A 14,768-nucleotide genomic window follows, 5' to 3' on the forward strand; every position below is an offset into this window, starting at 1 on the left:
AAACAAAGCTTAGTGACATTATGGTAACAGAAAGATGGTGTCATACTGATGATGGAGCGAAGTGTCACAAGAAGACCCAAGTACAATGCAATAGTAACTATTCAGCCACTGTTGCAGCAGAATAGAGCATCTGGAAGGTGAAGATATGGAAGTCTGAAATCACCAGGAGAGCTGACCAAATGGGAAAACTAGTACACACATTGTCATTGCTAGCTCCAACGCAGCAGAGTATGTGAGAAGTGCCAGCATATATACTACACATTTCTTGCACCTGTCCTCTGGAGGGGGAGACTATGTGAGGTGACCCTCTGTGCAGCTATGCCATCAACCTGCTGGCATACTGGAGGCCTGACCACCAGGGACAAGAAGCAGTTCACCATCTTCCATTAACAGAGGCAGCCACTGTTGCTGCAGGTTACACTAATGCTGCCAGGCTCTGTCTCCTAACTGGAGGCCTCAGGTTGAACTCTACATGGCAGGCTGGACACGTGTCTTTGATGTCAATGAGAGTGCTTTGGTGATCAGCTTGCAGAGCTGCCGTCGATAACTGTCCAGCAAGGGGTGTGTCAGCTATGACACCAGTGGGCACAGGCTGGCAGTGATGTAATCGCTGTTACACAGGTCATTCACTGCACAACAGTACTGCCAGGAAGATGCATCTGCTACTGCTGGGGTCCGGACATGACTGGCCTGACTGAGCTGCCTGCACCCTGGGACAACAGTCCTGTATTTGTATATGTCACTGTGAATAATGTTTCCTTGGCACTCTCAAGCATAAACAGGTCATCATCACTGCACCCTGTGTGACACAGTCCTGATGGCTGTAGGGGTCTTGGACTCGACCCTTATATCTGGTGTCAGCAAGTGGTTTACCAGTGGTTGATGGCTATGCCTGGTGCCACACCCACACATCTGCAGCAGCAGCTGCCGACATCATATGTGCACCTCTGCTGTAAGCTCAATGGCTATGGATTGCAGACTGCCATGATATGGCATGATGAGAGTATGATATTCATTGGACTTCTTCCTGTGTTTGTAGTGGCCACGTTGAGCAGTAGGGACCTCCACATTATGTTAAAGCATTGTTTGTTAGGCTACAAGACAAATCTGTGGAGATTTGTCTTTGTTCTTTGGAAATGCTAGGAAGGTGTACTTGCTGCCTAGAGATGTTTGTACTGTAATTTGTCCAGACATGCCATGCCATTTGTTTAGGCTGTGTTAGCTACATGAAGCATGTGTAGAGGGTTTGGTCTTAAGGCACAGCAGTGTACAGAGTCATATTGCACCATGATATGGTGTAAAGGTTAAGTGCAATTTTGTACTTATTTGTGTATTGGGTGTATTGTTTCCTTAGATTTCTTTTTTTAATTGCAGATGAAGGCTACAAAAACACCAGACACATGGGCAGTGACTTCGAATGAATGGTGGAAGCCCTGAAGGAGCAAATGGCTGCATTATCAAGGCTCAGTTCTAATTAAAAATATACCTATTCAAAAAAGCAAATAAAAATTCACTTGATGCTGTCATGAGAGACAATCTCCACTCCTTCCAAATTAACAATATACCAGTAAGTGTAGACCAGATGTGGCTTGAGTTCAAAAAAATAGTACTGACAACAGTTGAGAGATTTGTACCAAGCAGATTAACAAACGATGTAGCTGATCCCCCTTGGTACACAAAATGAGTCAGAACACTGTTGTAGAAACAATGAAAACAGGGTACCACATTTAAAAAATGCAAAATCTCAAACATTGGCAATGTTGTACAGAAGTGCAAGATTTAGCTCAGACTTCAATGTGAGATGCTTTAATAGTTTCCACAACAAAACTTTGTCTTGAGACCTGGCAGAAAATCCAAAGAAATTCTGGTCATATGTAATATATGCTATCGGCAAGACACAATCAGTGCAATGGAAATACTGTTGAGATGAAGAAATATTCCAGAATTCAAATCAAGAATAGTTGCCAACATGAGTAGCTTAGAAGTAGATATCCTCTGACTAGTGAAGCAACTTAAAACACTCAATAAAGACTAGTCTTCTGATCCAGACTTTATACCAGTTAGGTTCCTTTCAGAGTATCCTGATGAAATAGCTCCATACTTAACAATCATATACAACCACTCACTCGACAAAAGATCCATACCCAAAGACTGGAAAGTCGCACCGGTCACTCCAATATTCAAGAAAGGAAGAAGCAGAAATACATTAAATTACAGGCCCATATCATTAACATTGATACGCAACAGGGTTTTGGAACATATATAGTGTTCAGAAATTATGAATTACATCAAAAGATGTTTGAACAGTCAACACTGATTTAGAAAACATCATTAGTGCTAAACATAACAAGCTCTTTACTCACATGAAATTTTGAGTGTTATTGACAAGGGATTTTGAACTGGTTCCATATTTCTAGATTTTTCAGAAGGCTTTTGACATTGTACCTCACAAGCGGCTTGTAGTCAAATTGCGTGCTTATGGAATGTTGTCCAGATGTGACAGTTTGTAGTAACTGATCAAAAGTCATTGAGCAAAACAAAATTGATTTATGGTGTTCGCCAGGATAGGTTATATGCCCCCTGCTGTCCCTTATCTATGTAAACGATTTAGGAGACAATCTGAGTATCTGTCTTAGGCTGTTTGAGATGACGTTGTCATTTATCATTTAATAAAGTCATTAGAAGGTCGAAACAAATTGCAAAATGATTTGAAAAAGATATCTGTGTGGTGTGATAATTGCTAATTGACCCCAAATAATGAAAAGTGTGAGGGCATCCTCATGAGTGCTAAAAGGAATCCGTTAAACTTTGGTTACCTGATAAATCAGTCAAATCCAAAGGCTGTAAATTCAACTAAATACCTGGGAATTACAATTATGAACAACTTAAATGGCAAAGAACATATTGAAAATGATGCGGGTAAGGTGCACCAAAGACTATGTTTTATTGGCAGAACATGTAGAAGATGCAACAGATCTACTAAAGAAATTGGCTACATTGTATTGTATTGTCTGTCCTCTTTTGGAGTCCTGCTGCATGGTGTGGGATCCTTGCCAAATAGGATTCACAGGACCAATAAATGTACAATACAATCCAATACAATACAATATAGGTGTTCGTTTTTCCCACACGCCGCTCGAGATCGAGGGCACAGAGAATTATTCTGAAGGTAGTTCGATGAGCCCTCTGCCAGGCACTTAAATGTTGTTTGCAGTGTGGCCGTGTAGATTTTGATGAATGTAAGCAGGACAACAAGACATTGCGTAGTGGAGTATGGGAATGGGAAGCTGCTGTTGGTTTTTCATTCTGTTTTAGGAGAGACTAAAATACTGTTGAGTGTACCAGCCTTTTCCATCGATCCCACAGCAGTTAAACTTATGGGGCTAATTTCAGAAAAATCAACTGATGATGTATCTGATTTTCATGCTGATGAAAGTTTGCTACTAAATTGCAATGATGGTTGGAGGAAACAGTCTTGAATATGGCTAAATTGTCATTAGTAGGTGATGCAAAAAAGTATGTTACTTACCACTAGACGTTTGATTAGCTGGATAATGACTTCATACAGCGTTATAATAAGCAGAACAGTGCTAGACTTTTCAGAGATAAATTAAGCAGACCGTCATAGAAACAGAGTGATCAGTAGCATTTATCTCTTGACAAAAATAGGAAATTGAATGTGCAAATGAATGAGCTAATGCACAATGTGGAGGCCATCAGTTGTTCTTTGTGAGGCAGAGAAAAGGGCTCTGGATGTTTTTGAAAGAGGTATTTCTGCTGATACACCAAGGAGAATCAAAATATAGACTCCAAATGATTTATCTCCTGCCATTAGGACCACCACACAAATGGAGGAAACCAACATTGCTATATGGAGGCAGAGTGACCATGGTGTTTTATCCTCTGAGGTGAAGTGTTATAGATGTGGGCTTATGGACTACATCAGGAAACTATGTTGTCAGCTAGATTGTTTTGAATATGGGGAGGTGGGCCTTAAGACGTGATTGCCAGAAGAAAATGTGGGACAAGCATAATCTGAATAACTGGCTGTTAAACAGGAATGGGGCTGTCTCAATGGTCAGATGGTATTCCCAGTAGAACATGAGAATTCAAAAACAGATACAGAGATGGAATGCTGTTTGTCAGACAAAGTGGATAGTAAGGAACATAAATTCCCAGAGTATGTGGTGGTTCATGTCAGTTATCAGTCTGTACCACTAGAGCAGAAAGAGACTGCAGTGTCCATGGTATAGGTTGCATCAAGTTGGCAATAATGCCATGAGGTCGTTAGGGACAACACTGCTCAGTTTGAGTGTGGGATTCAAACATTTTTGGGACAGACTGAATATGTTGCCCTGTGTTACGGAAGGGTACTGTGCAATCCTGGGACTCTACTTTCTTGTTAAACATCAGGAAAAAATTGACCTCTCACAGCATACAATTGAACTTGATGGGATATTGTTTCCCCTTTGGCAACAGCTGCAAGTGTTATGATGTCACAAAATTCTGATTTGATTTGATTTTTTATTGGTCCAGTTTTATCATGTAGCACAAATTGTGCAATTAATATTGGACAGGTCAAAGATAAGTTACAATAGTACATAGTATCATCATAATAATAGGCAAATTAAAATTAGGTACCTATTACAATTAACTTTGTTAATTATTCAGAAATTCTCTGACAGAATAGAAACAGTGCTTTACTAGAAATGCCTTTAGTTTAGCTTTAAATATTGGATGAGTAGTATTTTTTTATTTCCTGTGGTATCTTATTGTGTAGTATTACACCAATGTTAATTATGCTCCTCTGATAGGTGGTTGTTCTGTGATATTTTGGATGTATATTTGATTCCCTTCTGGTTCTGTAGCAACTTGCCTGTTTTCAGGAGGTAGTCCCTAGTGAACAAGATAGTTTCATAAATGAATAAACTTGGAAAATTTAGAACACCAAGCTCAGTAGAATGGGATTCACAGGACTCCATCTTTTTAAGGCCACAAATTATTCTTAAAGCTCTTTTTTGTATTCTAAAAACCTTCACACGGTGAGTTGAGTATCCCCAGAAAATGATCCAATATCGGATTAGTGAGTGGAACTGTGCATAGTATGCCTGCAGTACTGTTGTTTTGCTTGTTGTAGCCTTTAAAATTCTTAGGCCATAGCACACAGATGATAGTTTTCTACCCAAGTTATTTATATGTGTGTCCCACTCTAAGTCTTGCTCAGCCCAAAGACCCAAGAATTTTGTGACGTTTACATTTTCTAGGAGATCATTTTTTACTTGGGCTTGAATATACATTTTATTAGTTGGAGGAATCAAATGAAAATCGACACACACAGTTTTCTCAGTATTTATAATGAGTTTGTTTTTTGTGAACCACTCAGAAAGTCTTTTCATAGAACTTTCTGCTGTGGACAGCAAAGTTTCTGGACTGGATCCAGTGAGCAATATGCTGGTGTCATCGGCAAACAGGATAGTTTATGTGGGTCTCATATATTCAACTAAGTCCTTGACAGTGTTCTTGAATGAGGTCTTCAGCTAGTGAAGTGAAGTGTTCATTGAATTTTGAGCCTTTTAATGTTACTGATACATTCTTTTTCTTTGGCACTGAACTACAAGTTTCTTTCTTTATAACTCTCCACATGGAGCTCATTTTGTTAGATGAGTTTCTTATCAAATTGTCATTCCACATAATTTTTGCCTCTTTGACTACTCTACCATAGATTCTTTTGTGGGCTTTTGAATAATCTGTGAATTCTTGGGTTACTCTATATTTCTTACAAGAGTACTGCAGAAATCAGTTTCTCTCACTGGAAATTTTTATGCTTATTATTGTTAGGTTTTACTGTTTTTACTACTTTTGGAAATGCTACATTAAAATAGTGAAGAAAGATGCTGTGAAAACTCATGTACATTCTATCAGCATTGTTCTGAGTGGCGATGCTTTCCCAGTTTTCCTTCGCCAGTAAGAGATTAAAAATTCTAATGTTATCTTCAGAAAAGGTTCCTTTTTCAACTACTTTTCCAGAACTGCTACTACTTGTTGGCATTTGTATACACAGCAGCTGTGCCTCATGATCACTATAACCCATGCTCAGTTCTCTGCTTGTGAATCTGTAAGTTGTTTTTGAGATGAATATTTGGTCAATAATGGAATTTGAGCATTCTGTTAATCTTGTTGGACGGTGTATTTTGGGGATCATATTGAATGTGGTGGTCATATTTATCAAAGCATCTCTGGTGCTGCTGTCTTTTGAAAAATCAATATTGAAATCTCCACAAAGCACTATCTTCATATTTAGTGTACTGATCCTGTTCAGCAGAACCTCTAGTTTATTCATGAAGAGTGACAGGTTTCCACTTGGTGCCCTATATATGTTAATAACTATTTTCAATCGAGTCAATGTAACTTTTACTGACGTAACATAACTTTATTTGCTCTTTAACAAAGATAGCAGAGCCACCATGTTTGGAAAACTCTCGGCTAAAATGACTTGCTAATCTATATCCTGAGATTGAGGTTAATTTTACTTCGTCATTTTGTAGCCAATGTTCAGTAATGCAAATTATGTCTATGTTTAGTGCATACTGGAGTAGTGCTTCCAACATGGAAATTTTATTTGTGAGTGACTGAACGTTATGATGTAGTATAGCAAAATCTGGGTATTTAGTAACTTTAGTTGAAACGGTTTCTGATTCTTTATCTAATGGCATTTCTAATACAGCACTTACCCTAAAAAATTTTCTGTATCTTTCCTGTGTGAGGCTTCTGTTAGCTGGTGGCAATCAGCAGGTGAGTTAACTTCTGGAGCTTGTATAAGCTTTGCTTCATCCACATCTGTCCTCTTAAACCATTTCGTAATTTTCGTTTGGCTGACGACTTGATTGATTGTTTCTTGCCTAATCGGTTTAAACCACTTGGCAATTTGCGTTTGGCCGATGGCACAGCTTGTAACTCGCCTAAAGCACTTCTTAATCCCCGTTTGTTTGTCACTTATACTTTTTTCTTCACTCTTCTTCGAAATGCGAGTACATACACTCCTGGAAATGGAAAAAAGAACACATTGACACCGGTGTGTCAGACCCACCATACTTGCTCCGGACACTGCGAGAGGGCTGTACAAGCAATGATCACACGCACGGCACAGCGGACACACCAGGAACCGCGGTGTTGGCCGTCGAATGGCGCTAGCTGCGCAGCATTTGTGCACCGCCACTGTCAGTGTAAGCCAGTTTGCCGTGGCATACGGAGCTCCATCGCAGTCTTTAACACTGGTAGCATGCCGCGACAGCGTGGACATGAACCTTATGTGCAGTTGACGGACTTTGAGCGAGGGCGTATAGTGGGCATGCGGGAGGCCGGGTGGACGTACCGCCGAATTGCTCAACACGTGGGGTGTGAGGTCTCCACAGTACATCGATGTTGTCGCCAGTGGTCGGCGGAAGGTGCACGTGCCCGTCGAACTAAGACCGGACCGCAGCGACGCACGGATGCACGCCAAGACCGTAGGATCCTACGCAGTGCCGTAGGGGACCGCACCGCCACTTCCCGGCAAATTAGGGACACTGTTGCTCCTGGGGTATCGGCGAGGACCATTCGCAACCGTCTCCATGAAGCTGGGCTACGGTCCCACACACCGTTAGGCCGTCTTCCGCTCACGCCCCAACATCGTGCAGCCCGCCTCCAGTGGTGTCGCGACAGGCGTGAATGGAGGGACGAATGGAGACGTGTCGTCTTCAGCGATGAGAGTCGCTTCTGCCTTGGTGCCAATGATGGTCGTATGCGTGTTTGGCGCTGTGCAGGTGAGCGCCACAATCAGGACTGCATACGACCGAGGCACACAGGGCCAACACCCGGCATCATGGTGTGGGGAGCGATCTCCTACACTGGCCGTACACCACTGGTGATCGTCGAGGGGACACTGAATAGTGCACGGTACATCCAAACCGTCATCGAACCCATCGTTCTACCATTCCTAGACCGGCAAGGGAACTTGCTGTTCCAACAGGACAATGCACGTCCGCATGTATCCCGTGCCACCCAACGTGTTCTAGAAGGTGTAAGTCAACTACCCTGGCCAGCAAGATCTCCGGATCTGTCCCCCATTGAGCATGTTTGGGACTGGATGAAGCGTCGTCTCACGCGGTCTGCACGTCCAGCACGAACGCTGGTCCAACTGAGGCGCCAGGTGGAAATGGCATGGCAAGCCGTTCCACAGGACTACATCCAGCATCTCTACGATCGTCTCCATGGGAGAATAGCAGCCTGCATTGCTGCGAAAGGTGGATATACACTGTACTAGTGCCGACATTGTGCATGCTCTGTTGCCTGTGTCTATGTGCCTGTGGTTCTGTCAGTGTGATCATGTGATGTATCTGACCCCAGGAATGTGTCAATAAAGTTTCCCCTTCCTGGGACAATGAATTCACGGTGTTCTTATTTCAATTTCCAGGAGTGTATTTTTTCGGCTAGTAATTTATTTCCTGGCATATTTAAATGAAGTCCATGGACTGTATGGAACCCTCGCTCCAATCTGTTTATATCTAGAATATCGACATTCTTAAAGTTAGTGCATATTTCAGTGATGCACTCGTTTGCAACATTAATTTCGCGGTTCACACACGACCAGGGTGGTAAATCATGACGATGCGGGATGTTCACAATGAGTACATTTGTGTGGGTTAAATTATTTAAACATTTCCTCATTTCTGTAACCACCTTGTATGTCTCGTTTCTATAGACGTCGTTTGATCCTCCTATTAACACGGCGAAATCGTCTTTATTCAAACTAGCTACGGTACGTCAGTTGATGTTGTTAGGTCCGTTATTTCACTCAATGGAGCTCCTGGCTTTATGAAACCAGATGCCTTGAAACTACATGTTCTCATCAACACTGCAGAAATTTCATGGCCGTGACTATCACCTAACACACAGATTGTTTTGTGTTTCACACTTTTTGTAACAGGAGGGTTTCAGGTTGTTCTTCTCACCTGATAAGTGTTGTTTTTTTGCTGCACATAAATGTTCTTCAGTTTGCAGTTTCGCTGGAGATACGTTTTTTAACGTAGTTTCCTTTGTTGCATTGAAGTCTGTGGTAGTGTAGGTGTGCGCACCTATTTTCGGAGTTTTTAGAATATCTCCTGACGCAGTATTTTCACTGTTTGACCTTACAACGAGCAACGGTTTGCCTACTTTGTTTTCCAACTTTTCAATTCTTTCCGTCGTGTTCACTGAATCCACGGCACAAAGCACTTCAAAAGAGTTTTTTTGCACTAAATTTTCACCGTCTTTCACATCTTTTACCTTCTGAGTACAACTTCCTTCAATCATTCTCTTCCATTTTCCCGAGACCGAGTCTTCTTTCTTCATTAGCGTCTCACGTTTTTCAGATTGTAGTTTACTTATTTCCACCTTTTGAGCGTCGGTTGTAAACTGTAGACTGGATATCCGTTCGTTCAGCTTCTGTATTTCATTCTTACAACTTGCACACGTTTTCCTTTTACTGCCGAAATTTACGTTTTTTCGTGGAGGCACATTGTACACTTTCAGCTTGGACTCCATTTTGAAGAAGGTGATACCAAATAAACTGCAACACAGACTCTATAGACTAGTTTGCATGATAGAATACAACACAGTGCAGGGAAGTTGATACAGGTTATTACAGGTACAGACTTACACAAGGGTTTATTATATGTTACAAGGCCATTGGAAACTAATGAAGAATTGGGTAAGTCACATGGTTCCATATGCAGAAGTATATCATGCATCAGGGATCTTGAAAAAGATTTTATGGTTCCTGTGTGTCTTGATAATCTTGGCGTGGACAAAGTAAGCCTGCTAAAGGGTTTTTTGATTATTAATTTGGATATTTTAGAGGAAGAAGGCATGGATAGGTCAAGTGAAGACCCAGCAAACTGTCAACGCACTTACGTTATAAGAAAAAGTAAAACGTTTATAAGGAAATGATAGGAATGCAGTGGGAACTTTGTTACTGCTGTTCACAAATTTAGTTAATCTGAGTGGTCCTTTACCACAATGCCAGTCATGCAGCACTATTGTAAAGTATGTAACTGTTAATGGAAGAATTTATCAGTCAACAACTAGTACATGGTATTGAGCAGACTGTTAGCCTGTAAGCAGCACCTGTCGTTTCTGTTCCAAATAAGTCACCAAATGGCGCTAGAAAATACAGATTTTGCTATAACTACTGATACCTTAATGTACAAACCATCACTATGCATACACCATACCTAATGTAACAGAGACTTTGGAGAACTAGGGTCAGTATAAATACTTCTCCACCATGGGCTGATACAGTGGGTATCTTCAATTGGAGATAGCACTGGAGGATTTGCTGAAGACATGTTTTTCCATCCCCTGGGGCCATTTTCAGTACCATTGAAAGCCATTCAGACTCAAGAATGTACCTGCCACTTTTGAAAGATTATTGAATGGGACACTTAGAGGACTGAAGCCGAGACAGTATATGGTTTATCTCGATGACATCATAGTGGACATTGAAGAATGTGTACAAAGTTGGAGGAAGTGTTCAAAGATCAAGAACAACATGACTAATTCGAAGCATTGATAAATGTTATTTTGCAGCAACATAACTAAATTATCTTATACATGTGAATAGTTATAAAGGTGTGAGAACAGATCCACTCTGAACTTCAGCAGTTCAGAACTTCTCATTAATACAGACAGCTAAACAGTTGCAATATCTTTTTGGTCTCTGAAATTATCATCATAGATCTTAAGAACTTCTTTAAAACCGCCAAACCTTTAAACCATTTATTACACAAAGGAGAAAAATTTGAATGGTCTGCTGAATGTCAAACAGCGTTTGGTACTTTGAAACAAGCTTTGACATCAAGTCCAGTTTTGATATTTCCAAATTTTGGAAAAGTATTTATTCTGTCTCATGATGCAAGCAACAGAGTGGTTTTTTTGTGTCCTTAGTCAGAATATAGATAGTAAAGAACATCCTGTAGCATATGCTTCCTAACAGCTCAACAAAACACAGCAAAATTATTGCGCGATTGAGAATTAAATGTTGGCTGTTATCTATGGTATTTCTTACTTCTGCTGTTATTTAAATGGAAAAAAGTGTAAAGAAATTATGGATTGTGCCATGATAAAATGGTTGCAAGGACTGTAGAGTGACAAGTTGGTCATATGATTGAGCAAATTTTGTTACAAAGAAGTGCACAAGCCAGAGAAGAGGCATACCAATGCAGAGTGTTTGAGTAGGAAAACTGTAGTTGTACAAGAACTGGGCAGGAACATCCTGAATGGCAGAAGACCCAGGCATACTATGCTGACTATTATGTGATCAAGTCGCAATCACAGTTTGTCATGTTTGACGCAGCTTGCTGAGTAGAACGATAAAGTAAGGACTATGTGTGATAGTGCTCACAGTGTTTCAGAGGGAAATTTTAAGACAGGCACATGATCATCTGTTGGCAGACCATGGTGGGTGGAAAGGCAATGTATCGATTGTTGCTAGGAAATTTTGATCAAGGACCATAAAATTACATGGCCAACAATATGTCAAGAGCTGTGTACTGTATGTACAAAGGGCTGATCTTATTTACTGACTGATTCCATCACAAAGACTACCAGAAACATCTCTACTACTTCAAATAATACAGATGTGTATTTTAGGCCGATTTAAAACGACACTAGCAGTAAATAGCTACATACTGACCATAAGAGTCCATTTCTCATGACTCATGATGAATTGTGATGATTGCAGTCACAGATCGACAAGCAAGTACAGTTGCCCAAGCAATGGTGAACAACTGGTTGCTGACATTTTGTGTTCTTGATACTCTAATCACGTATCATAGAGTACTAATTTTATCTCAGAGCTGATGAAGTAATTGTGTTGACTGTTCCACATTCACCAACCTGCGGACAAGCCCCTTTCACCTTCAAGCCAAAGGGAGAACAGAGTGAGTTCATCACATGATCTCAAAGCGTTGAGCTATGTATGCTTAAATTATGTGACCACTATATACAATTCTAATATATAAGCAACCACTGGCTGTTTGCTATGTGAGGTAATAACACTGCGCAGTCACATTAATTTGGTCACCTCCCAGAATCCTCAATAACCATATTTTGGCATGGACATCTGTGATATGTACAGGAAGATATTCAGTGGAGATTTCAATATTGATTTTTTAAAAGACAGCAGCACCAGAGATGCTTTGATAAATATGACCACCACATTCAATATGATCCCCAAAATACATTGTCCAACAAGATTAACAGAATGCACAAATTCCATTATTGACCAAATATTCATCTCAAAAACAACTTACAGATTCACAAGCAGAGAACTGAGCATGGGTTATAGTGATCATGAGGCACAGCTGCTGTGTATACAAATGCCAACAAGTAGTAGCAGTTCTGGAAAAGTAGTTGAAAAAGGAACCTTTTCTGAAGATAACATTAGAATTTTTAATCTCTTACTGGCGAAGGAAAACTGGGAAAGCATCGCCACTCAGAACAATGTTGATAGTATGTACATTAGTTTTCAGAGCATCTTTCGTCACTATTTTAATGTAGCATTTCCAAAAGTAGTAAAAACAGTAAAACCTAACAATAATAAGCAATGGGTAACTAAAGGCATAAAAATTTCCAGTGAGAGAAACAAATTTCTACAGTACTCTTGTAAGAAATATAGAGTAACCCAAGAATTCACAGATTATTCAAAACCCTACAAAAGAATCTATGGTAGAGTAGTCAAAGAGGCAAAAATTATGTGGAATGACAATTTGATAAGAAACTCATCTAACAAAATGAGGTCCATGTGGAGAGTTATAAAGAAAGAAACTTGTAGTTCAGTGCCAAAGAAAAAGAACGTATCATTAACACTAAAAGGCTCAAAATTCAATGAACACTTCACTTCACTAGCTGAAGACCTCATTCAAGTACACTGTCAAGGACTTAGTTGAATATGAGAGACCCACATAAACTATCCTGTTTGCCGATGACACCAGCATATTGCTCACTGGATCCAGTCCAGAAACTTTGCTGTCCACAGCAGAAAGTTCTATGAAAAGACTTTCTGAGTGGTTCACAAAAAACAAACTCATTATAAATACTGAGAAAACTGTGTGTGTCGATTTTCATTTGATTCCTCCAACTAATAAAATGTATATTCAAGCCCAAGTAAAAAATCATCCCCTAGAAAATGTGTCACAAAATTCTTGGGCTTTTGGGTTGAGCAAGACTTAGAGTGGGACACACATACAAATAACTTGGGTAGAAAACTATCATCTGTGTGCTATGGTCTAAGAATTTTAAAGGCTACAACAAGCAAAACAACAGTACTGCAGGCATACTATGCACAGTTCCACTCACTAATCCGATATTGGATCATTTTCTGGGGATACTCAACTCACCGTGTGAAGGTTTTTAGAATACAAAAAAGAGCTTTAAGAATAATTTGTGGCCTTAAAAAGATGGAGTCCTGTGAATCCCATTTTACTGAGCTTGGTGTTCTAAATGTTCCAAGTTTATTCATTTATGAAACTATCTTGTTCACTAGGGACTACCTCCTGAAAACAGGCAAGTTGCTACAGAACCAGAAGGGAATCAAATATACATCCAAAATATCACAGAACAACCACCTATCAGAGGAGCATAATTAACATTGGTGTAATACTACACAATAAGATACCACAGGAAATAAAAAATACTACTCATCCAATATTTAAAGCTAAACTAAAGGCATTTCTAATAAAGCACTGTTTCTATTCTGTCAGAGAATTTCTGAATAATTAACAAAGTTAATTGTAATAGGTACCTAATTTTAATTTGCCTACTATTATGATGATACTATGTACTATTGTAACTTAGCTTTGACCTGTCCAATATCAATTGCACAATTTGTGCTACATGATAAAACTGGACCAATAAAAAATCAAATCAAATCAGAATTTTGTGACATCATAACACTTGCAGCTGTTGCCAAAGGGGAAACAATATCCCATCAAGTTCAATTGTATGCTGTGAGAGGTCAATTTTTTCCTGATGTTTAACAAGAAAGTAGAGTCCCAGGATTGCACAGTACCCTTCCGTAACATAGGGCAACATTTTCAGTCTCTCCCAAAAATGTTTGAATCCCACACTCAGACTGAGCAGTGTTGTCCCTAACGACCTCATGGCATTATTGCCAACTTGATGCAACCTATATCATGGACACTGCAGTCTCTTTCTGCTCTAGTGATACAGACTGACAACTGACATGAACCACCACATACTCTGGGAATTTATGTTCCTTACTATCCACTTTGTCTGACAAACAGCATTCCATCTCTGTATCTGTTTTTGAATTCTCATGTTCTACTGGGAATACCATCTGACCATTGAGACAGCCCCATTCCTGTTTAACAGCCAGTTATTCAGATTATGCTTGTCCCACATTTTCTTCTGGCAATCATGTCTTAAGGCCACCTCCCCATATTCATAACATTCCAGCTGACCACATAGCTTCCTGATGCAGTCCGTAAGCCCACATCTATAACACTTCACCTCAGAGGATAAAACACCATGGTCACTCTGCCTCCATGTAGCAATGTTGGTTTCCTCCATTTGTGTGGTGATCCTAATGGCATGAGATAAATCATTTGGAGTCTCTATATTGATTCTTTTTGATGTATCAGCAGAAATACCTCTTACAAAAACATCCAGAGCCCTTTTCTCTGCCTCACAGAGAACAACTGATGGCCTCCATATTTTGCATTAGCTCATTC

This window comes from Schistocerca americana, chromosome 2, assembly GCF_021461395.2.
Source record: "Schistocerca americana isolate TAMUIC-IGC-003095 chromosome 2, iqSchAmer2.1, whole genome shotgun sequence".
Taxonomy (NCBI): domain Eukaryota; kingdom Metazoa; phylum Arthropoda; class Insecta; order Orthoptera; family Acrididae; genus Schistocerca; species Schistocerca americana.